Source organism: Scylla paramamosain, chromosome 1 (assembly GCF_035594125.1).
Source record: "Scylla paramamosain isolate STU-SP2022 chromosome 1, ASM3559412v1, whole genome shotgun sequence".
NCBI lineage: Eukaryota > Metazoa > Arthropoda > Malacostraca > Decapoda > Portunidae > Scylla > Scylla paramamosain.
The window spans coordinates 13,281,373-13,295,000 of NC_087151.1; the positions used below are offsets into that span (position 1 = coordinate 13,281,373).

Here is a 13,628-nt window from a genome sequence, read left to right on the forward strand (position 1 = left end):
CTAAACAATTCTGGTGTAATCTAAAATACGTAACATGATGCATCGTTTCCTTGAAGAGCACATGCACGAGGCGGAGAAAGCGTGCATTTTGACGATAAACTGCCCCGTGCACTCTGAAAAATTGTCACTTATACCCTATTACCCCTTAAAAATTGTCACTTTCACCCTATTACCCTTTATGAAATTGTCACCTATGCCTTGTCCCCTCCCCAAAAAATCCTACTTACACCCTTTGAAAAATTGCCACTTACACCCTATTACCCTTTAAAAAAAATGTCACTTTCATCCTAGTACTCTTTATAAAGTAAAAATATAAAGGTCTTTTCGATCAAAGTAAACTATAACATTAAAGGAGGCTGCTTTTATTTTCTGCTAGACTATAATGGAGAATATTGTCGTCCTCCTAGAATACCTCTATAATTTCCTCCTTTTTTATTATCCAGCTACAATTCTTTAGCACAGACTATTTTTTCCCTCTTTTTTATTATCCAGGTGTAATTCTTTAGCTTAAAGTTGTCTCAAGGGAAGTAGTGGATGAGCAGAAACGCTCTCCTTGATCCTGTTCCCTTCTTGTTGTGTTCGTCATACAAACAAAGAATGAAACCTCGCGAGTCTTTCACTTCCCGGAGCACTAAAGATTGAGATGTATGTCTGCTGGCACGTACACCTGTTATTGTCATGCTTTTTGTGCGTGTGATGTGTGTGTGTGTGTGTGTGTGTGTGTGTGTGTGTGTGTGTGTGTGTGTGTGTGTGTGTGTGTGTGTGTGTGTGTGTGTGTGTGTGTGAATATTGTGTTTCAGTGCTTTGTAAGTAAGCTTGTAATACACGTAATTTAAACACCAAAATACTACATGATTTAATTTGTTTCTTGCATATTTCGTTATAGCCAATTGATGCTGTGTGGCCTTGTGATCCTCAAGGCCACGATGAATGTGACACACACACACACACACACACACACACACACACACACACACACACACACACACACACACACACACACACACACACAGCACGTCGTGTAGTGGTCAGCACGCTCGGCTCACAACCGAGAGGGCCCAGGTTGAATGCCAGGAGCAGTGAGGCAAATGGGCGAGCCTCTTAATAAGTAGCCCATGTTCACTTAGCAGCAAGTAGGTACGGGATGTAACACGAGAGGTTGTAGCCTTGCTGTCCCGGTGTGTGGTGTGTGAGTGGTCTCAGTCCTATCCAAAAACCATAAGTGACACACACACACACACACACACACACACTTTAACAAGGCGACTGATTAACTATCTAGATAAAAATAATGGTAACGATAACATTACAGGGCAATGATAAGCTGTGCTCTCGCTCTCAGTCACTGAAGGGATGATGTATTCGCTCCCAGTGTATCACCGAGGGAGCCACGCAACGGAGGCTCCGCAGTCCAGGCCCCGCAGCACACTCACACACAGGGTATGCATCACCTGGGCAGTGATTCGCCGAAAAGCTGAGTAACAACGTCAATATGTCACCCACGAAAAAAAAAAAAGAGTAAATTTAAACACCGGTGTGTGAGGTGTGTGGCGACAAGTCAGCGGCATTAATTCATTCCACGAATGCGTCAGTGTAAACGAGCCAGTCTGGAAAATAATCGCTCGCCAGCCACTCACTCTTAACAGAAATTTCTCAAAAAATATTGATCTGAGGGTCGGGAGGGGGCAGCGGCAGCTGGGCGGTGCTCGGCCAGGCTGGCGAGGGGGGGAGGAGGTAACGGCTCAACTAGTAATGAGTTTAATATACTTGCAAATTACATCATTAACACGTGAATGTGTGACTAACACTCTTTCATATTGACGTGCCATGTATCATACGTGCCATGTATCATGCTAGGTAGTAGGGCGAGGGATGAGGGACGACTGATACCTATCCCCGCGAAGAGAAACGAAAAGAAGACATAATAATGAGAAAAAGGAGATACGACACGCAGTAAAGAAGAGAGAGAGAGCCATAAAAGAAAATAGACAACAGTAAAAACAGGAAAGAGGAATAAGGCACAGGGATGAAACTATGTAAAAAGCGAATATAACCCAGGCTCGTGTGGAAGTCTGGGTGGAGACCGGGAAAGGAGGAAATATATTTACTGTAAAGAGGAATGCTGCGTCAGAAAATAAAAATTGCCAAGAGAACACAGGCACGAAGAAGTGAATGGAGAGAGAGAGAGAGAGAGAGAGAGAGAGAGAGAGAGAGAGAGAGAGAGAGAGAGAGAGAGAGAGAGAGAGAGAGAGTGTGTGTGTGTGTGTGTGTGTGTGTGTGTGTGTGTGTGTGTGTGTGTGTGTGTGTGTGTGTGTGTGTGTGTGTGTGTGTGAGCGGTTGATGGTATTGAGGGGAGGCACTGGAAAATTTGAAGGGAACAGTAAGGGGAGAGAGAGAGAAGGAGAGAGAGAGAGAGAGAAAAAAAAAAAAAAGGACAGACGTGATAGGTGAAGGTAAGAAGCGAAACTAATGAGGAGAGGAGGTGAAGGAGATGAAGGAGGTGGAGAGTTATAAGAAATGAAGGAGGAGGAGGAGGAGGAGGAATTGACCTTTATCGACGCGTAGGATCGTCTTGTCGAATTATTAAATTACTATCACTACTACTACTACTACTACTACTACTATTATTATTATTATTAAGCAACGTTGTGTTCACTGCGATAATGGCGATGCTCAGTGGAACAGCAATGTTGACAATTAAAGTGATGGTGATAGTGATGGTGGTATACATGTACGGGTTTGATTTAATTGCCTAATGATACTGCAACTTTTTGTTTTATTTTGTTTTTATCTTTTATTTTTATCGCACGGCACTTTTTTGCTTTCATGTTTTGGCTTTATGATCCCCATTGTCGAATTTTCATATTATTTGTCACTGTTATTACTGCTGTTCATGTTGTTGACGCTGCTACTTTTGTCACACACACACACACACACACACACACACACACACACACACACACACACACACACACACACAGACACACAAGAAGGGGAGGAATTAGATGAATAAAGGCGATGGAAGGATGACAACCACGGTGCAGGAGGAGGCGATGATGGTGGTGGTCTCAGGTGCAGTAACTTGTAAAAGACACTGGACGGAAAACGATAAGACGCCTAACAAGACAAAGAAGCAACAGGAGGAGGAGGAGGAGGAGGAGGAGAGGCGAGAAGTACAACCACGAGGGAGAGAGAAAAAAAAAAAAAAATCGATTAACACCACCAATGCCAACACCTTGAAGAACCAACCCCCTTGTTCGCAGACTTGACAGGGAAAATTTTAAAGAATGCAGCCATCATGTGATAAAATATTCCAAGGTAGGGAGGGAGGGCGAATGAAACAAATGAGCGTTCACGATTTAAATATGGAAAGACAGTTATGGTCAGAGCAATTATGGGCTGAGTGATGTTAATCGTGGCACTTCGAGTTCTGGGGAGAGGATAGAGCGGTCAGAGAGAGAGAGAGAGAGAGAGAGAGAGAGAGAGAGAGAGAGAGAGAGAGAGAGAGAGAGAGAGAGAGAGAGAGAGAGAGAGTGACGTGATAGGAGTATGGCATGAAGGTTCTTGTAATTAAGCACACCATTGATATTAAAAAGTTTGCACGTATTTTGATTATCTTGCATTAGATATTCATTGCTGGCAGGGAACACGGCGCCAAATGGACTGATTTTTCTTTTTTCTCCATATGGTTACAGCTCCACAAACTGTCTCCATTTCTGGGCCGTGGGGGTTGTCGGAGAATCGATCCACTATGTAAAAGGAAAATAAATAAATTAATAAATAGATAGTAATAACAACAACAATAACAAAAACAACAAAAAACGACAATAACAAAAACAACAAAAAACGACAACAACAACAACAATAATAATAATAATAATGATGATAATAGTAATAATAATAATAATAATAACAATAGATAAGATAAAAAAAAAAGAAAGGTAAGAAGAGAAAAATTCAGAAGTGTTGGCACGCGAAGCCGCCCGCCCAGCAGACAGCAGCAGTCACGCAAGTCATACCGGAGTTCATGTATGTATGAACTCCACAAACGGGTCAAAACAGTGACGTGCACACCCTTAATTCGCTGAAACAAATGAACATTCCAGAGCTGGTCACCGCGAACACAAATACACTTCCACACACACACAAATTCACAAACTTAAACCCATACCTTCCACGGTCACAATTCACAAATTGTTTGACGCTCGGTACCGAAAAGGCAAACCAATTTCTACTTTTAACTATATAGAAATATTCAAAACGTTGTACGTAAGGCTAAATAAACCGTTACTGTAGCAAAAACAATTTGTGTTTACGATACTAAATATCAGTATTCAGTTTCAACTAATCAAATGTGAGGAATCAGTAAGAAACATAACAGTGGTAGGCTGTGGCGTTGACTGCCGTGCTGTTGCTAAGGCTGCTCGCTCTTAACCAAATGACTTGGTGGGAAAGGTGGCAGTCAGATGACACACCTGGCAGCCAGTGGCGCCAGTAGTGGCCTCGACCACGTAGGAAATTTACTGACTGATTTGCGTCTGCGATGTTATTTTCGCAATGCAATTCCCTGATGACTGCCGGAAACGCAAATTCGTCAACAAAAACCATACTTCCGCAACTGAGGAATTTGTCATTTGCTGAAATGTTAGACGAAATTCCCAGCTCTGAAATATTATACTTTAAATAAGCGCAAAGAATATGAAGCATAACCACTCAATGCAAATACTGCAAATCTTGACTTCACAATGGCAAATGAATTTTGAAATTAATCAATGCTCAGAGTTCTTCTCTCACTTGGTTGGTGAAGTAAATTCCTCTGGTCTTCCGAAATTTACTACAAGACCGCATCTTCAAGGTCAGAGTAGGCGCTCCAATCTCATGGTCCTTTTTTACAAGGAGGGAGTGTCCTACAGGGCAGTGTACAGGGTACTCCAAGTCACCTTGTGTGGCCACGCCATTAACGACACAGTCTTCCCTGAAACATCCACTGCACACTCGGATGTGGATGATGATTTCTTTCCATCCAGCTGTTGCGTGCTCTAGTCACCTGAGGGGATGTCTCTCACGAGCTTCGCTTCTCTTGCGCGAAAACAATCACAATGCACTTTTCGGGGTAAGAGGTTCCTTTCACAATCCAGATCAGTACTTTTTATGGCAAGAGATTTCCACTGGCTAAGCAGGCTTGATTCTGGGTCATAATTTTTAAACAGTCTCCTTGCATAGATCATTCATTAAACCACTTTTAAAACGCCTATCTCTTTCTTCCTCGAGTGCTTTCTCTCCTTTCATAGCGAGCCGATCGCAGAATTCTTCTCTGATCAAATTATTCTTTGATATTCTGTAATCTAGAGTAGAGCAACCTTCTGTAAACTCGACTTCCAAATAGAGGGAATAAGGAAATATTCCTGAAGCCACGTATGGCAAAAACATCAAGAGGCTTAAATTCAAATTCTGCCCTCGACGTCAGACGAAGAGGGAAGAGAATCGTCACGGACTCGTCTACATTTTGGTTTCAGTTAGGCCCCATCTACCTGTGATGTGACGTCGGTCAAATAAACCGACGGGTACAGAACCTCACAATTTCTGGCGAGCCGCTAAAAGCGGGTGGAGCCGTTGACCGCTCTTGAAACCTTCCGCTGCCACATGGCGACTTTTTCCACCCACGGCAGGGCAATACGAGAAAAGTACCTGAAATTATATTGCCGAAGGTATAAATATAACATTTTTAACGTTGTAACTAATGACCACTGGAACAGATTTCCAGCACTTTTTAATTGGCTGAACACTACGCACAAAGAGCTTAAAGCCCTCACTAGAAATAAATGACCTGAGAAATCATTTTCATTAACTAACTAAACAAATAGTTGGTGAACTCAACCTAGACCGTAGCAACAATACCTGATTATTATTATTTCAATGCTTCTCCCCCTCTAAGGACCACCTCTCGTGGGTATCTACATATTATATCACTTTCCTCGAATTTCATTCTTTACAGTAGAACATTAATGTCCTCGTTCATTAAAAACTGCGTGGTGTTCCCTCCGCCACGCTTCCTGAGGGAGGGATGAGCAGGAAGGCGCCCTGCACTGCTGCGCCCTGTCCCGCAGCAAATAGGTAACTAGCACGTTGTTCAGTAAATGCCCTCAATAAAATTTCTCCAGGTATCTGCTCTTCTCGTGAAATAATATAAAACTTGAAATAATTAAAATAAAGTAATTTTTCTTTTTCCATAAATTTACCTGACAAACAAAAATAACACGAATCAGGCACATTAAAAACAAAAGAAAAAAACAAATAGATATTAAAACGTTCCAGACAAGAATACGCATTTACATTATTCACTGACCGTGCTCAGTAAAGTCTCTAAAGCTCCGTTTTTCTCGACATGCTTTGGTGTCACAATGTGCGGCCTTAAAAGTAAGAATTCTCTTGAAATGCTACATTTAGCTGAATAATTATTATTTTTTTTATTTTTTATTTATTTATTTATTTATTTTATTTTATTTTATTTTTTTGAGAGAGAGAGAGAGAGAGAGAGAGAGAGAGAGAGAGAGAGAGAGAGAGAGAGAGAGAGAGAGAGAGAGAGAAAGGTGCAGGGGAAGGGTAGGGGAGAGAGAGTGACGATAATATGGACACTTACGTATATGCGTAGATATGTATATCTATCCATATATATATATATATATATATATATATATATATATATATATATATATATATATATATATATATATATATATATATATATATATATATATATAGACACACACACACACACACACACACACACACACACACACACACACACACACACACACAGACACACAATTATTATTGTATGAGGCTCCTCCACACTCAAAACTAATAATAATAAAATAAAACACATTGGTACAATCCACCAACAATGACATTCAATACCAGATTAAGTTTCAGTCACCGATCATTCAATGAAACTCAATACAGTATGAAACTCGATCATGGCTTGCTGAATACAAGCGATGTTCAGTAGGATCAAAATTCAGCATCATGGGGTTTTGACCTGGACTTCGTTCACAACCATAGCTAAGGACAGACTACACATTATTTACATCGTGGAATAAATGTGGTAAAATAGAGTAAATTAAATAATATGTGATATAAGTGATGTGTACCTCTAGATATTCTCTCTCTCTCTCTCTCTCTCTCTCTCTCTCTCTCTCTCTCTCTCTCTGGTCTGCACCACATTTCACGCTTTGCTTCGTCGCTGAATCTAATCTTCACTTATCTTTTCCCTTCCTCCTCCTCCTCCTCCTCCTTCTCCTCCTCCTCCTCTCCCTCTTCTTGTTTCTCCGCCCTCCCCGTTCTCCTCTTCATCCACCGCCACCACCTCCTCTTTCTTCTGCTCTCCTCCTCCTCCTCCTCCAGTACTTTCCACCTGCTTACTTCTCACGTATCTCGTCTCTTTCCTGAGTTCTTCCTCCCCTCATCTCTCTCTCTCTCTCTCTCTCTCTCTGCTTGTGTTTCGTGCTACACCGACATAATAACACACTACGCAATGGCAGAAAGCGATAAATAAGCTCATCACAATATGGAATAAAGAACATGTATTATCGCAGTACCTTCCTCTTTTTTTCTCCTCCTTTTAACGTGGAAAACAAAATTCCATCACGCTCGAAGAAGGACAAGGGCGAAATTTTTCCTTTGTCCCCAAACTCTGTCCGTCAACCGCGTAAAACTACACCCAACGCGAGGAAAGAAATACGAGAGGATGATGAAAAAAAAAAAAAAAAAAAAAACTCACAGGAAAGACAGAGAGAGACGAAGAAAAAAAAAAAAACGTGGGAAAGAAAAGAAAAGAAGAAGGACGAGGAGGAGGAGGAAGAGGAGAAGTTTGAGGAGGTCAGGGACATCCTTGCGGCGGAGTAAACAAAGAAAACGAGGGACAGGAGTGAGTCGAGTCCTGGAATTTGGAGGGAGACGAGGAAGACTACGAAAACTGGGAGACGCCGCCTGGAGTGTGACACGAGTATTTTTTTCGAGGAGAGAAACACGAGGGATGAATAGGAAGAAGGATTAGGGAGAGGGAGAACAAAAAAATAAATACGATGGAATACACTGAAAGATAAGAAGCTTTAAGAAAATAGGAAAAGGAAAAGAAGAAGGTTATGTGTAAATAGAATGAAACTGAAGTAGAGGGTAAAATAAGATAAAAGAATGAAAGACAGAGAGAGAAAAGTGGGGGAGGAGGAAGGGAAGAAAGGACAAACCAAACCAAAATACATAAAAATAAACATCCACGTACAAATTACACAGACAAATACGCAGTAGTGAAATAGACAAACAAGATAATGAGAGATGCGGGAACCTGTAACAGAAACGAAGCGTGTTGGCAACGTAATGGAGGGAAGAAAGATTAGAAGGCTGAAGAGTCTGTTTGTGAGGAGACGTGAATGGCCTCGAGGTGGAAGGGAGATGCGGTGGCTGAATGGTTGATCAATGATATGGCGAATGACGAGAGAGAGAGAGAGAGAGAGAGAGAGAGAGAGAGAGAGAGAGAGAGAGAGAGAGAGAGAGAGAGAGAGAGAGAGAGAGAGAGAGAGAGAGAGAAAGTCTATAGGGTGGGGAACAGAGGACAAAATGAATGTAATAGATTGCACCTCATCATCACTACGAGTCTTCTCAAGTCAGCAAACACCAAAATTTATGAGCTCTCTCTCTCTCTCTCTCTCTCTCTCTCTCTCTCTCTCTCTCTCTCTCTCTCTCTCTCTCTCTCTCTCTCTCTCTCTCTCTCTCAAGTAATATAAATGCAGTGTTCATTTCGCTTATGGATGCCTTGGTGTGATAAAGGCATATTCTACTTAGGTCATGTAAGTAATGACAGCATGAAAGTATTAGCGCCGTGTGTGTGTGTGTGTGTGTGTGTGTGTGTGTGTGTGTGTGTGTGTGTTTAGCGATTGGTCTCTCCTGTTTACCTTTTCTCTCCATGACTCATTTCTTCTTCTAATAATTTCAAACACTACATCTGTTCCCAAACCATCCGTCCCCGCCGCTTCGCTTCCCCTATCCTCTTACCGCTGTTCATCTGATGGTTCTTATGCAGTCTTCCCTCCCTCGCACTTGTTTCTACTTGATGATCGTTGTCAATATCCTTTCATGTATCCAACCATTTCATCGCCTCATTTATTTATTTATTTATTTATTTATTTTTTCTGGCACGTAAAATTCAGTATCACTTTTCAGTATTAATGAAGAAAATCAAGGGTTTGTTTTCTCTCACTCCTGAAATCGTTATCATTTGTGCACTATCTGTTACGTTTCCATCCAGTTCCGCACTTCATTTATTTTTTCATTTGTTTATTTAATTTTTCATAGGCATCTAAAATTCAGTATCCTCTTTTCAATACTAACAGCGAAATCAGTGTTTTTCCTTCTTCCTCCTGGAATCGTAATTATTTTCGCACCATCTTTTGTCTACCCAGATCAACGCTTCATTTATTTATCTTATTTATTTATTCGATTAATTAATTATTTATTTATTTTATTTTATTTTTTGATAGGTACGTAAACTTCAGAACACCTTTTCAGTACTAATAGTGAAAATCAATGTCGTGTTCCTTCTCATTCTTGAAATTGTTACAATATCCGCTCCATCTTTTATGTACCCATCCAACCATCCAACATATCACTTTTATTTATTTTCGATTGACACGTAAAATTCAGCATCACCTACCAGTGCTAATAGCGAAGATCAGTATTTCGTTCCTTCGCTCTCCTGGAATCATTACTATTTCCACACCATCTTTCCTTTGACTACTAAAGAAACCGACAGAATAATGTTGCCTGGACGTTAACTAGCCGAGAGGCACCTAATATTCCGTGCCCCTTTCAATACTACTAGCGGAAATCATTGCTCTGTTCCTTCTCACTCCTGAATTCGTTACTAGAATTTTCGCAACAATATTTCTTTCCATCGACTGACAAAAATAATGTTGCCCGGACCTTAGTGCGAGCAAGTCATTTTCAGTTCATGCGGCGGCCGGTCCGGTGAGTTAGCCTGGTCATTACCCAACTCTTCCCGCACAACTTCTATAATATTTCCTAGCGCGAGACTCTAAGGACCCCAGAATTACCTCCTCAACTCCTTCTCTTCCTCTAAGTTACTCCAGGCATCCCAAGAGTTCCCTTGCTCCCTCAGTTCCCCAGAAATGACCATAGCGGCCCGTACTTTCATTCACAGTGATAGTCCTTTCATACATTAGTTTTTTTCCCCAGAATATCAGCCACGCAGAGACCAAGCCCTTAATTAGGCCTTCCATCTTTCAAAACCAAGGATCTCCAACCGAGCGAGCATCAGCCCTCTTCGATTTTTCACATCATCTCCCTCCATTGCATAATCAGTTTCGTGTATTTCTCTCACGCTGACATACCCAAACGTGATGGTTCTCCACCCGGCACACACAGACTTGACTCACGACTGCTGCATCCTGCAGGTAACAGTTAGATCACTACCGGAAAACACAAACACACCTCTACAGGAACAAGCATCGATGAGGAAACATCCATAAATCACGGTTCATAAATTTATAAATATTCATACCTAGATGTAAACATGTACAGACACGTACCGTCATTTACGGATATCCTGATTCCTCTAATTCCCACATCACAACACACACACACACACACACACACACACACACACACACACACACACACACACACACACACACACACACACACACTAGTTGATGGGGTGATTGCTGGATATGTCAGTTACGCCCTAAAGTCCCAGGTTGCCTTTTCCATCACAAAATCCCATGAATTTTTTGTAGTGTCGAGCAAACTGCTGATTTACCATGCGGCAGTCTGCTTGGAGCAGTGAAGTGCCCTTGTTTGGTTTGGATCAATGTGTTAAATCTTTCCAAAGTGTTCCCTTGAAAATAATAATCATCATAAGGTGTTTCGTATTACGCAGAAAGGCAGGTGTTGAAAACCCTGCAACAAACAGAGATAACCAAGAATATGTTGCACTCACAGAATGTCAACATCATTATCGAAGTCCATAACGGTCTTTTTTTCGTATATGAATGTTCAAAATAGATATAAAATCGGGATCAAACTGTTGCGACTTCCATCAAAGTCCAAGTAGTGACATTCAAACTCATACCAAGTTTCAATGGATCATTACAATATCCACCCCAGTTAAAAAGGGTCGGTGGGTCACGCGGAAAATATATAAATAAAACAAAAGTTGTTGGATACGATTGAACAGCATACATTATTTTTTACACTTACAGGGTTTCAGTAAGAAATATTGCGAAACTTTACCGCGGTCATTACTACAGTACACTGCACTAGCTACGAAATACGATAAATCATTAGATTTTATTTATGTTTTCTGAGAGACTTTATGAAAGCCTTAGCATTTACCTAAGGTAAGTCAATAAATAACTTAATAAAATTAATAAAAGGTAGAAAAAAAAGTAAATAAAGATACATAAATAAATAAGGTTTAAAGGCGGCCCTCGCACAGTAAGAGGCATTATGGATGTTAAAGAGTATGAACACCGTTCAGGGGCTCAGCGCTGGCAGGATCCCCTCAGAGCCAACCTCACCACGCTGCGGCGCCACAGCCTGGGACTGGCAGGGCACAATGTGAGGTAGCGGAAGGTGATAAAGAAAAGGTCACTTCCCCAGTACGTAGGACACAACACCCGGTGTATACCAGGTAGTGTACCTAAGGACTGCCAGATAACAGAGGCAAGAGTGTGAGGAGACTGTCGATTTGTTTCGTCTAGTCCCGAGGGATGGAATCCAAACTTAGTTGTGGACGCGCTAACCATTACGTAATGTATGCTGGACTGGGTCCTCGCCTGGCCAACTGTGAAGAGACATCCAAGTCTCCACGAATCTCTACATGTACGGAGGGCCGCGGCTGATATGTCTGATTCACACAGACACTAATGATGGCACTGGTTGTGATGGTAGGCGCTTCTCCATAGAAATCCTCGAAGCCAGTCCTGCATCTGGTGAACTGGTCTTGTCTTGTCTTGGCCTGACTAGGGGGAATACTCTTGGTCCCGCTTAGAGTTCCTTTGAGAGACTTCGGCACTTTCCTATAGGTGTGGAAGGTCTCTCCAAAGTCTAATAGTCTAATATTCTCTTATTAGACTTTGGGTTGCTCCATCAGTTTGAGTCACATAACAGGCTCTTGATACGCTCACAACACCATACACAGTAGTGTTTACAGGGTGTAAAGAAACACCGGATACACCTTTGATGTGAGTCCTCAGAAGACAGTGGAGTGTGTGACTGACTACTTTGTAGGTCACTGATCAATATCGTACGTATTATTCATGTTAAAACTTTTCAGTGTGATAAATTTGATTTGTGTTATCTAGACACTGATGCCCCGTTTTGTTAGCGCCACGTGTCACAAACTGTTGTTTTACTGCGTTCTCGTGGTTAGGCTTGATTGATAAGTACTAAACGTCGAGTATTTTCGTGCCTAACTTTCTCCTCAGCTATAAAAGCAGGTACTCATCAGATAAGAGACGTAGACATTCAACCAGCAGGATCCGTCAGTTCAAATGAAGAAAAATCCATATTTCCGGAAGATTAATTGTTTACAAAAGAGAAATTATTCGTACTCTAGGGAAAAAACAGGTTCTCACTGAATAGGTAATTGACGTTGCTACAACTTTATTCTTATCAACAAACATTCAATTATAAAAGAAAGTAACTTTTATTTCGATTCAGCGTTGCACGCAACGTCTTTCAACTTGCCATCACCAGAATACTTGTGCAACAATTTGTATTTCATTCCTTAATTAAGACGCAGCATCTTTTCACGACACTGGGAGTTCACGATAATTTTTCCCCCTCTGCGTATACAGAAAAATACACAAACATGTAATAATTTGTTTCTAAGACGCTTCACAAAACGTGAGGAATGCCTCACGTTTTGAAATGATTTCAATATGTACATATCCACAGAACACAGGATCACACAAGGGTTCATCATTTGGAACCTGAATCCTAATCAAGATATTCATGGTATTTCAGCATCACTAAAAAAAAGCGTATCTGTTCGGGGACTGTGAGGGTATCATGATTGACCGCTTGGAAAAAGGCAAACTATTCATGGGATAGTATAATGCGTCAAATGAATAAGGATGACGAAAAAAAAAATAATAATAAAAAATAAATAAAATCAAGATGAAACTCACAGGAAAGCTCATTGCAGCCGTACTGTGGCTTTAAAACAGAGCACCGCCGACCCACGCACCCTGGTGCCGGTGACTGAGGCAGCGAGTGGGACTTTGATCCTTTGAGGGAGAAACACTTCTTTGAGCTCCGCATCTTCCCTAAATTCAAATAACATTTTCGTGGTCACTATTTTAGGATTAATGCTGAAGTTATCCATGCAGTGGAGGAGGCGGCGGTTAGCAATGCTTGAACATCATGGGAACAAGTGTGTTAATTAAAGTCTGAGACAAAAAAGTGTGTGAATTGTATTTATCAGTGGAAATTTCTGTGTGAGGGAAAGAACTTTGAATGAGAGAGAGAGAGAGAGAGAGAGAGAGAGAGAGAGAGAGCAGTCCGACGAACACAAAAACAGTACTGCAAAAACTCATGGGCTTCCATCT

At 41.3% G+C, this 13,628-nt stretch overlaps 1 long non-coding RNA gene across 2 annotated transcripts in view; it reads left to right on the forward strand.

Annotated features, from left to right (window-relative positions):
• Nucleotides 1-1,378: 1,378 nt before the first annotated feature.
• Nucleotides 1,379-13,628, forward strand: part of LOC135100937 (uncharacterized) — a 45,528-nt gene continuing 33,278 nt past the window's right edge. Inside the window, exon 1 of one of the 2 annotated variants that reach the window (XR_010268988.1) lies at nt 1,379-1,440. This is a non-coding gene — a long non-coding RNA (uncharacterized LOC135100937). The remainder of the gene's footprint in view (nt 1,441-13,628) is intronic. The other variant, XR_010268989.1, reaches the window with a different exon arrangement.